Source organism: Rattus norvegicus, chromosome 1, assembly GCF_036323735.1.
Source record: "Rattus norvegicus strain BN/NHsdMcwi chromosome 1, GRCr8, whole genome shotgun sequence".
In the NCBI taxonomy this organism is placed as follows: domain Eukaryota; kingdom Metazoa; phylum Chordata; class Mammalia; order Rodentia; family Muridae; genus Rattus; species Rattus norvegicus.
In genome coordinates, this window is record NC_086019.1 from 57,958,839 (window position 1) to 57,970,441 (window position 11,603).

Here is an 11,603-nt window from a genome sequence, read left to right on the forward strand (position 1 = left end):
GTGGAGGCTCTGAACTCGGGCGCCACCCCCATTCCCACAGCCAATTTAGCCCCCCGGGTCTTTCCTGTACCTCAGAGGCTTGAGCGCCTCCATTAGGTCTCCTTGTGGCTCTTTTTCCCCCTCTTCTCCAATTAAAGGCAAAAGAGGAAGTGAGAATCTGCCTCAATGCTAACCAGAGACTTGTCTTGCTACACAGACAAAACCAGTTTTGTTCAGAGTTTTATTTGCCCCCTCCCCCTGTTTTTTTTTTTTTTTTCCCTCTAGGTTTCAGGGGTGGATCTGATTGGTCTCACCACAACGTTGACGAACATCAGACACCAGACACTCTGAGGATTGGTTAATTACAGCAGGCCAGCCCACCCCAGGGTGGGGCTGCCTATACTACTTACAAGTTGAATCCTTTCAGGACCTCTGCCCTGGGAGGGGGCAGAGTATAAGCCAATCTCTCACCGCAGAGGGTCATACCCATGACTGGGAATTGGGTCCACCACGGCAGCTGGTGCAACCAAGGACCCCACCCTGTATCTGCTTAGAAGTGAGGGCAGGCTTAGGCCAAAGCTCCCACTGGGGCAGCCTGGGGAAGAACAGAAAGCCTACCCAACCCGTCCAGTGCCTTTGTTAAAAGTTGATTCATCCCACTGGCAGGCCACACCTGCCCCACACTTCCTTTTTCCTGAAGTGTGAGGTGATCCATTTCCTCTTTAGGTTAAAGCCGGCTTGAGTCAGAGTTTCTGCCTCTCTAGCTGGGAGCACCACCTATTTCCTCCCATTCAGCACAGACCTAGAACCGCACAGTCGAGTGTGACGCAGCCAGACAGAGCCTGGGGTCAGTGACCTTGCAGGCCAGAGGGCCACATCTTCAAGGGACAGAGCACTACAGGCCATCTTAAAGTTTTGATTGGAATATTCTGCTTGCAGATCATTGGTGCAGACAAATGCTGTGTTGTAGGCCTATAACATTTTAAGTCTATGATTATAGGGCTCCCTAACACTGAGATTAGGAGGTTGAAAAAAAGGATATGTCAAAACACACCCTGTCTACCCTTAGAATAGCCAATCCAGATAGGCCAAAGAGTAAAGTCAAAACATTAACTTTTAGAAGAAACGCGTGCTCACACACACACACACACACACACACACACACACACACACACACAGAGGCACGTGTACACAAGTACACACCATGCACATGCACACATGCACTAGAATGCACTCACCCACGCACATGCTCAAACGCATGCCCAGAAAGGAAAGAGAAACAAGCAAGATGACCTCTGATCCTGCCCTCTCAGGCTGGCCATGGGGTCACAGCACTAGGTTTGAGATGAAAGCTGCCTCCGAGTCTAATCATGATTCTAAGTTTTAGTGAAGCAAAGTAAATATTGGAATCGCATAGCAGAAAAACAGCACTGAGTAGCAACCGAGTTGTGACCATGCAGCCTAAACCTTCCTTCCAGAAATCCAAACTGCTCCAGAGAGGATGGCTCAGCTGGCAAGGGCAACCATTGCTCCTCAGAGGATTGGGCTTCACTTCCCAGCACCCACTCGGCAGCTCGCAGACATCTCTAACTCGAGTTCCAGGGGACCCGAAGTCATCTTCTGGCTTCTGAGGGTACTAGGTACCTACGTGGCACACAGACACACAAGCAGGCAAATGGCCCCTACCCATAAAATAAACAAAACAAGTTCATGTTGTATATTTCAAAAACGAGAGTTAATAATTATTTTTGAAAAACCCAAGTATTCCACTGTAGTATAATCTAAAATCAGATGTCACTTTGTCAAATCCAGATATCACGACTGCCAAGATTCATCTGTGCACAGTTAAGAGAATCAGATGATGCTGCATTGTGCCATGGAGAGCAACAGGAAAAAGATGTGTGGTGTGGAGAAGCTCCTCATCTGGGAGACTTGTTTAGCTCATGTCGTGCAGCTTCCAAACTTTGGTAATTCATTTCCATCATCATAATCTTCTTTCTTTTTTAAAAAAAAAAACCTTTTATTGGATTGCTTGCTTTATAAATTGACATTTTTGTTTGCTTGTTTTTGTTGGTTTTTAGACAGGGTTTCTTCATTGTAGCCCTGGCCTGGAACTCATTTCTGCCTCCCAAATGCTGACTAAAGTGTTTGACACCAGTGGCCGGGCCTGACTCAATTTTTTTTTAACTGCAAAACAAAAGCACACACACACACACACACACACACACACACACACACACACACACACACACACACACGAGGGAGGAAAAGGAAAGAGAATCCTTTATCTTAAGTATAAACAGTTTCCAAACCAAGGGTCTGTAGGACAATCTCTTTTCCTACACATATGAAAATACCCTTCCTGAAGTTATTCCCAGGCACGCCATGGATATAAATGTAATATAACCAACCTCCCCCTGCCTCTCCCCCCCAGCATTTTGTAAAGATTTGGTCAGTGTCATTTATTTTCATTCTATTCATGGTAAGTAAAAAAGAACATGGATGGCTTTTGTAATCTTGTGGTTTTGAAATTTAAAGTTTTATTGTCAGACCCATAATCAACCATTAAGAATTACACACCAAGAAGGTATGGAGACCTTTGTATAAACCAAGAACAAGGGGCTGGTGGGTGGTTCCATCAGTAAAATGCTTGCTGCCCAAGCATGAGGACTCTTGGATCCACAGCACATGCCTAACACTGCAGCACGTGCCTAACAGATGCTGCAGCACCATGCCTAACAAACACCGTATTACACGCCTAACACTAAAGCACATGCCTAACATGGGAGCGCATGCCTAACACTGCATTACATACCTAACACTGCAACACATATCTAACACTGAAGCACATGCCTAACACCGCAGCACATACCTATAACCCAAGTATTGGGGAAATAGGGTCAGGAAGACCCTTAGAGATATTTGGCCAGCCATTCTAACTAAATGGTTCAGTTCCAGGTTCAGTGAGAGACCTTGTCTGAAAAATAAGGCAGAGCAGCTACGTGTGGTATTGCATTCCTTGATTCCAGCACTTAAGCAGAGGCGGGTGGATCCCCTGTGAGTTTGAAGCTAAAATGGTCTACATAGTTCCTGGTTCCAGAGCTATACAGTGTGGCCTTGTCTCAAAACAAATAAACAAACATACAAACAAACAAGACAGAGAATAATTGAAGCTACCTATCATGGACCTCTGACATCAACTCACACATGTATGCACATGTACAAAAACATACAAAGTCTCAATAAACCGAAAATAATAATCTCTGTCATAATTAGCTTCAACTGTCAACACACTAGGAAACTTCAATCAAGGAATTGCCTTTATCAGATTAACCTATAGGCATATCTGAGAGGTATTTTCTTGACTGCTAATTGATGTAGGAGGGCCCAGTCCACTGTGGGTGGTATCATCCCTAGGCAGGTAAGCCTGGGCTGTATAAGAAAGATAATTTAGAAGCAAATCAGTAAGCAGCACCCCTCCATGGTCTCTTCTTGAGTTCCTGCCTCCAGGTTCCTGTCTTGAGCTACCATCCTGGTTCCTCTTGATGTGAGAACATAACCCTTTCGTCTGCAAGGGCCATCTTTAGCACAGTAACAGAACACAAACTAGGACAGTCATTAGTTTCCTTCTGTTTCTGCCAGCCATGGAGCGTGTGATACCAAGACCTTGTCCACAGTGAATTGTGGTCAAGGCCCAGCCCACAGCACTAGTCCCGCCCCATCCTCTCATTACAGGTCCCATGTCTCTCCTGGGCTGTCTTTGAGTCATCCTTACCATTTTATTCCCTTTACAGGAAATTCTCTTCCTCTTTTGTCAACCCACAGAGCTTAGAATAGCGCCAGCCATGCTTCTCATCACGGTGTCCTCAAGGTCACGAGGCAGAGGTGGGTCAGAAACCATCAACCCAATTGTAGGCTCACTCCTTTTTCTTATTCGTTAGTGTTGCATTTCAGACCCGTGGACTATGAGGACTGTTCGCTCTCTCAGGCAGAGGCAGAGCGCATCTTCCAGTCTGAGCTACAGATTCAGTTTCCCAGTGGCTGATGGCAGGCTGATGGGAGAAAGACCCTGGACATATGACTGGCAGGAGGGCTTCAAAGCCAGCAGGGGCATGCGGTAGATCAGCAGTATGCCCTAGCTGCAGCAGATGCTTGCCCTAAACTGACTTAAACACTAGAAGCCATGAGCCCGTGAATAACCAAGAGCAGGCCATGTGAATCCCACAGGTAGGTGGTTTGGGGGTTTCAAGGCATCCTCAGGATCTTAGGCCCCTCAATGATGAGATTGTCTTATCCAAAGAGGACAATGCTCAGGGGGAAAGCACTCCTCCCCTTGAACAGTCTTCTTAACCCGGCCTTCCCAGGTCTGTCCTATGTAAAATATGCCCAGTATGTGCCAGAGCCTAAGAGGAAGTAAGTAGCACTTGTAACTGGTGAGATCCGCACCTGACTGTAGCATCAGAGCCCCCTACATTACTCAAGTACTCTCTCCATTCAATGTTGAGGGCAGCCCCTGCTGTAAGTGCTCCTTCCCAGTGCTCAAGCCCAGAGACATGAGTGAGGTCAAACTCCCCTGAGCCCAGGGGGAGCCTTGGTACTTGCATGAAATAGCCACAAAACCTCAGTGTATTAGCCTTGCTGAGCCCTCCCTACATCTGGAACAAGCCTCAGGCCTTAGAGGGCTCAGCAAGGCTCACTAGAGCCCCTTGTCAGAGCTGGCTGGTTTAGATATAGGAGTCTCCCCAGGGCTCCATTACAGACCCTCCAGAGAGCACCCAACCTGGAAATTAAAAGCCCCACGGTCTACACTGCCATTGAGGTTTTATGGTTGTTTGATATGTAAAACTTGGCTGGGCTCTGTAGACATGCTGCGACATGCTCTGTGGCTATTTTCCATGGTGCCCATGTTGCATGACCATGCCCCATGGCTATGCTCCATGGACACACTCTATAGTCATAGTTCAAAACTATGAGCATTGCTATGCTCCAGAGGAATGTTCTGTGGACTTAATTCATGGCCACGCTGTGTAGACATGCTCTGTGGGCATGGATTATTGGCTATGCTCCATGACTGTTGGGCACCCCACCTCCTACTGCAAACAAATCAAGACACAGGGACTCCAGAAGTAGAAGGAAGCACCATGATACACCAAGCTACATTGGAGCACAACCTGGAGCCACACAGCTCAGATTCCATGAGGGCAGGCATGTGGCCAGCTACGAATAACAAACCCAAGGAGAAGAGAGAAGAGAGTGACCCTGGAAACTCATTATTCCTCCTGAGTCACCAAGACAGATGCTACCCCCATGCATCCCCTCCATGCATTGCATCAGTACCATGGCCCTGTGTCCCTGATTGGAGGTACAGTTGGGGAAGTTAGGGCACACTGCCTGGCAGCACCCTTTGCAATGTCTTTGGAGTAGAAGGCAAGTGGTTCACTGCACAGTGAGCATGTTCTGCCAGCAGCCATCCAGGACCTGCTGCATTTCCTCCAGGGAAAGAACAGCAAAGGGTTAAGGCATGAAAATGCAGGGTGAGATTGCATATGTCATCCTTCAAGAGGACCTTCTAAATGGCCGCAGCATGACACAGAAGCTGCAGGCAGGGTGGGCTCCTCCCCAGTGCTGTTGACTGCCACAATGACTCTGAACCTTCAGGAAACTGCTGCTGAGGGCCCAGGCGGTTGGCGTGGGCTCTTCTGAAGCCACCTGTGCACAGGCATAAGCTGGGAACCTCAACACCTGGTCCCAACAGGACCTTCAGAGCTGGTGTCCTCAGGAACTGTGCTGTATGGGCTCAGTATTTCTTTCCTTCTGGGACAACAGTGTCTGCACTTTTCCTTGGCCTGGGTTCAAGAATGGATTAAGTGGCCCGTGCCCAGTGGTGTCTGAAAGGCCTTTATGTCTTCTATCATCCCATGAGGACTCCACCTCCCTGCAGGATGTTGGCCACGGGCAGGACACTTGCATGCACACCCAGAAATCTCCCAAATGCCCATCAGTCACAATCTTTGTGCCACAACTGGGAAGGGAGAGTCAATAGGAGTCAATCTCTGTCATTCACCCACGCCCATAAATTGTCCTTTGAACATGAGCTCTCCCCCACAAACACATAAATAAATATTTAAAAAAATTTTTTTTTTGTTTTTCAAGACAGGGTTTCTCTATGTAACAATCCCAGTTGTCCTGGAACTCACTTTCTAGACCAGCCTGGCCTTGAACTCACAGAGTTCTGCTGCCTCTGCCTCCTGAGTGCTGGGATTAAAGACATGTGCCACCATGCTCAGCTTTAAAATAATTTTTGTAAAAGGGAAATTCCAGAGTGTGAGCTGAGACCCATCTGGGGTAAGGGTTGTAGGTATAGCTTTGGAAGATGGAAGAAACTTGTGCCAGCCTTACTCCTCAGATTCCAAGTGGGAGGCATGGCTGTAGACACCAGAGAACCACATGACAAATACCATTTATTCGGAGAAAAAAACGAAACAAAACAAAAAACATGGTACCACATTTCTTAGACACTGGTTCCCGTTATAGGCATTTCCTGGAAATAATCTAAGAGGCTGGCATGGAATTAGTCAATGACTACCATTCCACAGAAAGACAGCTTTCAAGAGGCGTATGTCCTTTGCACTAAAGGGGCCAAGAAATATGTGGGGGAAAAAATCCAAAACCAACCCAAACATGGTCACCCACCCAATGCACAAACCAGACCTGGGTTTCTGAGGCCTGTAGGGAAAAGCCTCCCAGGAGAGGCAGCGGTCACAGGCCTATTCCTTTCCACCCTGAGCTCCAAGTAAGTTCATCAGCCCTCACTGGCCACCCCAACTCCTGTATGAGGGATTGGCTGAAGTGCCCAGTAGAATTATTCAAGTAGTTCGCACCTCAGAGTCTACAACAAACAGCCTAGAAAGAGGGTGGCACACATGTATATTTAATGTAAGCTTTATTTATGTAGCCTGGGTACCTTTCTGAGGAACAAGAATCCAAAGAAGCAGTTAGGTGCCCTCCTTTACCCTCTTCATCACTTCATTAGGGGACCTCAGTTACTGAAACAATATGAGGAGAGATTTCTTTCTTTTTTTTTTTTTTTCTTTTTTTCGGAGCTGGGGACCGAACCCAGGGCCTTGCGCTTGCTAGGCGAGTGCTCTACCACTGAGCTAAATCCCCAAACCCTTCTTTTCTTTTTTAAATGTCCTTTGGCCTGGGCATGGTGGTTTGAATACGTTTGGCCCAGGAAGTAGCACCATTAGGAGGTATGGCCTTGTTGGAGGAAGTGTGTCACTGTGGGAGTGGGCTTTGAGACCATCATCACAGATGTCTGAAGACAGTCTGCTTCTGGCTTCCTTTGGATGGAGATGTAAAACTCTCAGCTCCTCCAACACCATGGTTGCCTGGATGCTACCATACTCCTGCCTTGATGATAATATACTGGACCTCTGAATCTGTAAGCCAGCCCCAATGAAATGTTGTCCTTGTAAGAGTTGCTTTGGTCATGGTGTCTGTGCACAGCAATGGAAAGCCTAGCTAAGACGGTGATAAACACGTTTGATCCCAACACCCAGTCCACAGAGGCAGGAGGATTACTACATGACCAAGGCCAGCCTAATCTGCAGAATGAGTCTCAGACTAGCCAGGGCTACATAGTAAGACTATCTCAAAAACAGATGGGGCGGGGGAATCCTTTGGTTTGAGCAGAAGCTGGTCATTACAGCAATGGACTTTAATCAGGAAAGTGATCATCTGGCTAAATTGCAGGGTGTAGAACAAAACAGAAGGATGTGGGTAATGCAGTTGTGATTCTTGATTCCTCCCCCACTCCCAACGGCCTTCTCCCTTCTTTCCGCCCTCATATATCCTGGAACTTGCTTGGGAAGATACCTACATAGGTAAGGGAATACATGTGTGCTAATCCTTCATTTTTCCCTCATATTATACTTATTCTTCATCTCTCCACTATGTGTTCTCTCTCTCTCTCTCTCTCTCTCTCTCTCTCTCTCTCTCTCACACACACACACACACACACACACACACACACACACACACACACACACACACACACACAGAGTCCAGGTTAGCAGTGTGGACATCACAGCAAATGAGGTCATCAACCAACCAATCAGATGCGTAAGCTTCAGTGTGGAAAATGTCACACAGTGGCTGTGGCCCGAGGTGATATGGGAAAGGGACAGGGCACAGAGACAGACACTGTGTACCTCACTCACGGTTACAGGATCAGGTCTGTGTAACTAACAGTCATTCCTGTCCCTCTGGAATAAATCTGTCCTGTAGTCATAAGTCTCCTGGGTACCAGAGCAGCAACGTGCCCTTGTGTGAAGCAGTTGAGCTGTAAGGGGGAGACTTCCAAGACAGTCCTTTAAGGGAGGAAGGTGGAGTGTAGATAAATGGCTGCAGATGCCAGGAGGAAATAAAATATAGGGGTCAAAAGCTATGTGCTGGGGACTCTCGGCCTGAAAGAAAGAAAGGACCTGAGCCCTAGAGACAGAGAGCAATCAGCTGCTGGACTTGCAGTTTGGCTTCATGTAGGAGACATACCTCAGACGTGCCTGGTGCATAGGCTCTGCAAACCTTGAGGGACAGCTGGAGCCCCGTAGTAGTTGACTCTTAAACAAGATGGTAATTTTTCTTCTTCTAGGCCCTTCCAGAATTTATGTGTGTGCTAAATAATTTAGCAGAGAGCTACATGAGTATTTACTGTTTTCTGGCAAGCTGTGTGATAGATCACTCACTGCCCCCCTTTACCACAGGATCCTAACCCCAGGCATGGAAAAGAACATAATTCAATGCTCAACATTGGATGGGAGTTCTGGGTGAGACAAACCTCCCTCCCCCTTTCTGTGTGCATGGTCATGATGTCATGCTCAGAGAGAAACCGAGTCCCAAGGTTTGCTCTAGAATAAGAGAGGTCACAGGCCAAAGCCCTACCCCCAAACCAATTAGGATGAGCTTTGAGCTCACTAATGAGTGACTCCCAGTAGTGCCACCCATCCTGCCTTGTCACTGGATGCCACAGAACCCAAAGCCCTTTGGTCACCAGTTTCTATGAAAAAGAACAGTACTGGGTGTGATGTTTTTGAAAAGGCATAACAGTTAAAATAAACGTCTACTTTGTTCCCTTCTGTCAGATCTGAAGTGGGTATAAACCGGTTAACTCCCTCCTGATGCAGCTGCCTTCAGGGGGAACCAGAAAACAGAGTCCCTGTTCTGTGTTTCTTTGTAGCATGAGGGTCAGCAGGCCATAGGCTGACTCAGCCTTCCTCCCTGTTCCCTCAAGACTTATCCCTGGAGGAGGATAGAAGCTCATTGGTCCCTACATTCTCAGACAGACTAGCTGGAGGTCATCTCTGAGCATCTGCAGTTCTCATGCAGGGGTGTGGCAGTGGGATGGACAGGAAGTATTTCCCACATTCCAGCCCAGACAAGAGGCCAAGGGGACAAAAGGGACCATGGCTCCTGGGTGCCCTGCACTCGCCTCTTGAGAAGACTTGTTCCTGACCAACATTGTCTTTGTAGCCTGTGGTTCCTTCCACCCAGCCTTGCTCTACCCTCCTGCTTGCTCTCTGTGCTAAAAACTTCTAAAGACAAGTCATTTTGTCCTTGTGTGGCCACACCCGGCCATCCATCCCAGTGTTCTCTTTGTGTGTTGGCTCTGCAAGCCTCTAACCCCTGTGCCTAACGTTGCCACCTCCTAGGGCACCTGGGTTTTGTCAACGCCCAGAGCTAGCTATTTCTCTGCTAATGAGGACCTTCTCCACATCCTCCCTGATGACTGGTACGGACTTTCCATCTTTAGAGCCCACCCATTGGGCTCTCCTCTCTCCAGGCCTATAGCAGATTGACAAATCAGAAACGAGGTCACTCAAGGTGCTGCAGAATTCCCTTTGAACCCAAGGAAAGGACAAAGATGAACATACCCTCGCAGCAGGAACCTGAGTGCTGCCGGACCAGGGCACCCTGTGGTTTTTCCCTGGGAGAGCTTGCAGCTCCATCCGCCAACCCCACCTCAGAATGCCCTCCAAAGTTCCACACTGCCTATGAAGCTGGTGTACATCCTCACCACAGCCAGGTGCTTGGGACCACACAAGTGACCAGAGGTTCAGAGTGGAGACATATACCCAGGCCCCTAACATTTGCCCTGTAGTCCTCCCTCAAGTCAGGAGGCCTCACATGGGAAGGAAGTAACAGGGCAATCCAAGGAGGACGTTTACAGAATGCAACCAACAAACACAGATAAGGACAGCACGGTGCATTATTGTTTTCTGAGCCTTCCAAGAAACACAAGATAATCCAGTTCAATTCCAATTCCAGATAAGAACAGTTAGAAGGCATACTTAAGGGATGTCCTGTTTTGTTTTGTTTTGTTGTAAAAGTATGTCTGGCCTGGCTTATCCTGGATCCAACTATCCCTAAACCAGCTCCCAGGAAAGAGCTGGGATCCTGGCATCCTATTTGGTCCTCTGGAGACAGTCCACACTCCACCAACACAGGAGGTCATGTCTTTTTTTTTTTTTTAATTAACAGTACGTTTGGAAGTGGATAAGGCAGTATGTCTGTATGGTTGCTAGCATTTTCCCAGGATCAAGAAGCCACCTTGGTTGTTTTAAGATCTTCTGACCCATTGCAGTACATTGAGCTCCATAGAGACAGCGCCGGGGCAAGCGGGAGCCGGATGGGCCCTGGGTGACTCTGCCTCTCGGAGGAAAAGCAACTAAACGTGGGCAAAGGCGATCCTAAGAAGCCGAGAGGCAAAATGTCCTCACATGCATTCTTTGTGCAAACCTGCCGGGAGGAGCACAAGAAGAAGCACCCGGATGCTTCTGTCAACTTCTCAGAGTTCTCCAAGAAGCGCTCAGAGAGGTGGAAGACCATGTCTGCTAAAGAAGAGGGGAAATTTGAGGATATGGCAAAGGCTGACAAGGCTCGTTATGAAAGAGAAATGAAAACCTACATCCCCCCCAAAGGGGAGACCAAAAAGAAGTTCAAGGACCCCAATGCCCCCAAGAGGCCTCCTTCGGCCTTCTTGTTTTGTTCTGAGTACCGCCCAAAAATCGAGCATCCTGGCTTATCCATTGGTGATGTTGCGAAGAAACTAGGAGAGATGTGGAACAGCACTGCCTGGATGACAAGCAGCCGTATGGGAAGATGGCCGCCAAGCTGAAGGAGAAGTACGAAAAGGATACAGCTGCCTACACAGCTAAAGGAAAACCTGATGCAGCGAAAAAGGGGGTGGTCAAGGCTGAGAAGAGCAAGAAAAAGAAGGAAGAGGAAGATGATGAGGAGGACGAGGAAGAGGAAGGCAAAGATGAAGAAGATGATGAATAAGTTGGTTTTAGTGCAGTTTTTTTCTTGTCTGTAAAGCATTTAACCCCTTGTACACAACTCAGTCCTTTTAAAGAAAAAAATTGAAATGTAAGGCTGTGTGAGATTTGTTTTTAAACTGTACAGTGTCTTTTTTGTATAGTTAACACACTCCCGAATGTTTCTTTAGATAGCCCTGTCCTGGTGGTATTCTCAATAGCCACTAACCTTGCCTGGTACAGTCTAGGGGTTGTAAATTGGCATGGAAACTAAAGCAGGTTCTTGTTGGTACACAGCACAAATTAGTT

The 11,603-nt window shown here is 47.6% G+C and overlaps 1 pseudogene; it reads left to right on the forward strand.

The window, feature by feature from the left end:
* The first annotated feature begins 10,628 nt into the window (after positions 1–10,628).
* LOC108348481 (high mobility group protein B1 pseudogene) lies at positions 10,629–11,319 on the forward strand (annotated as a pseudogene).
* Positions 11,320–11,603: the final 284 nt, after the last annotated feature.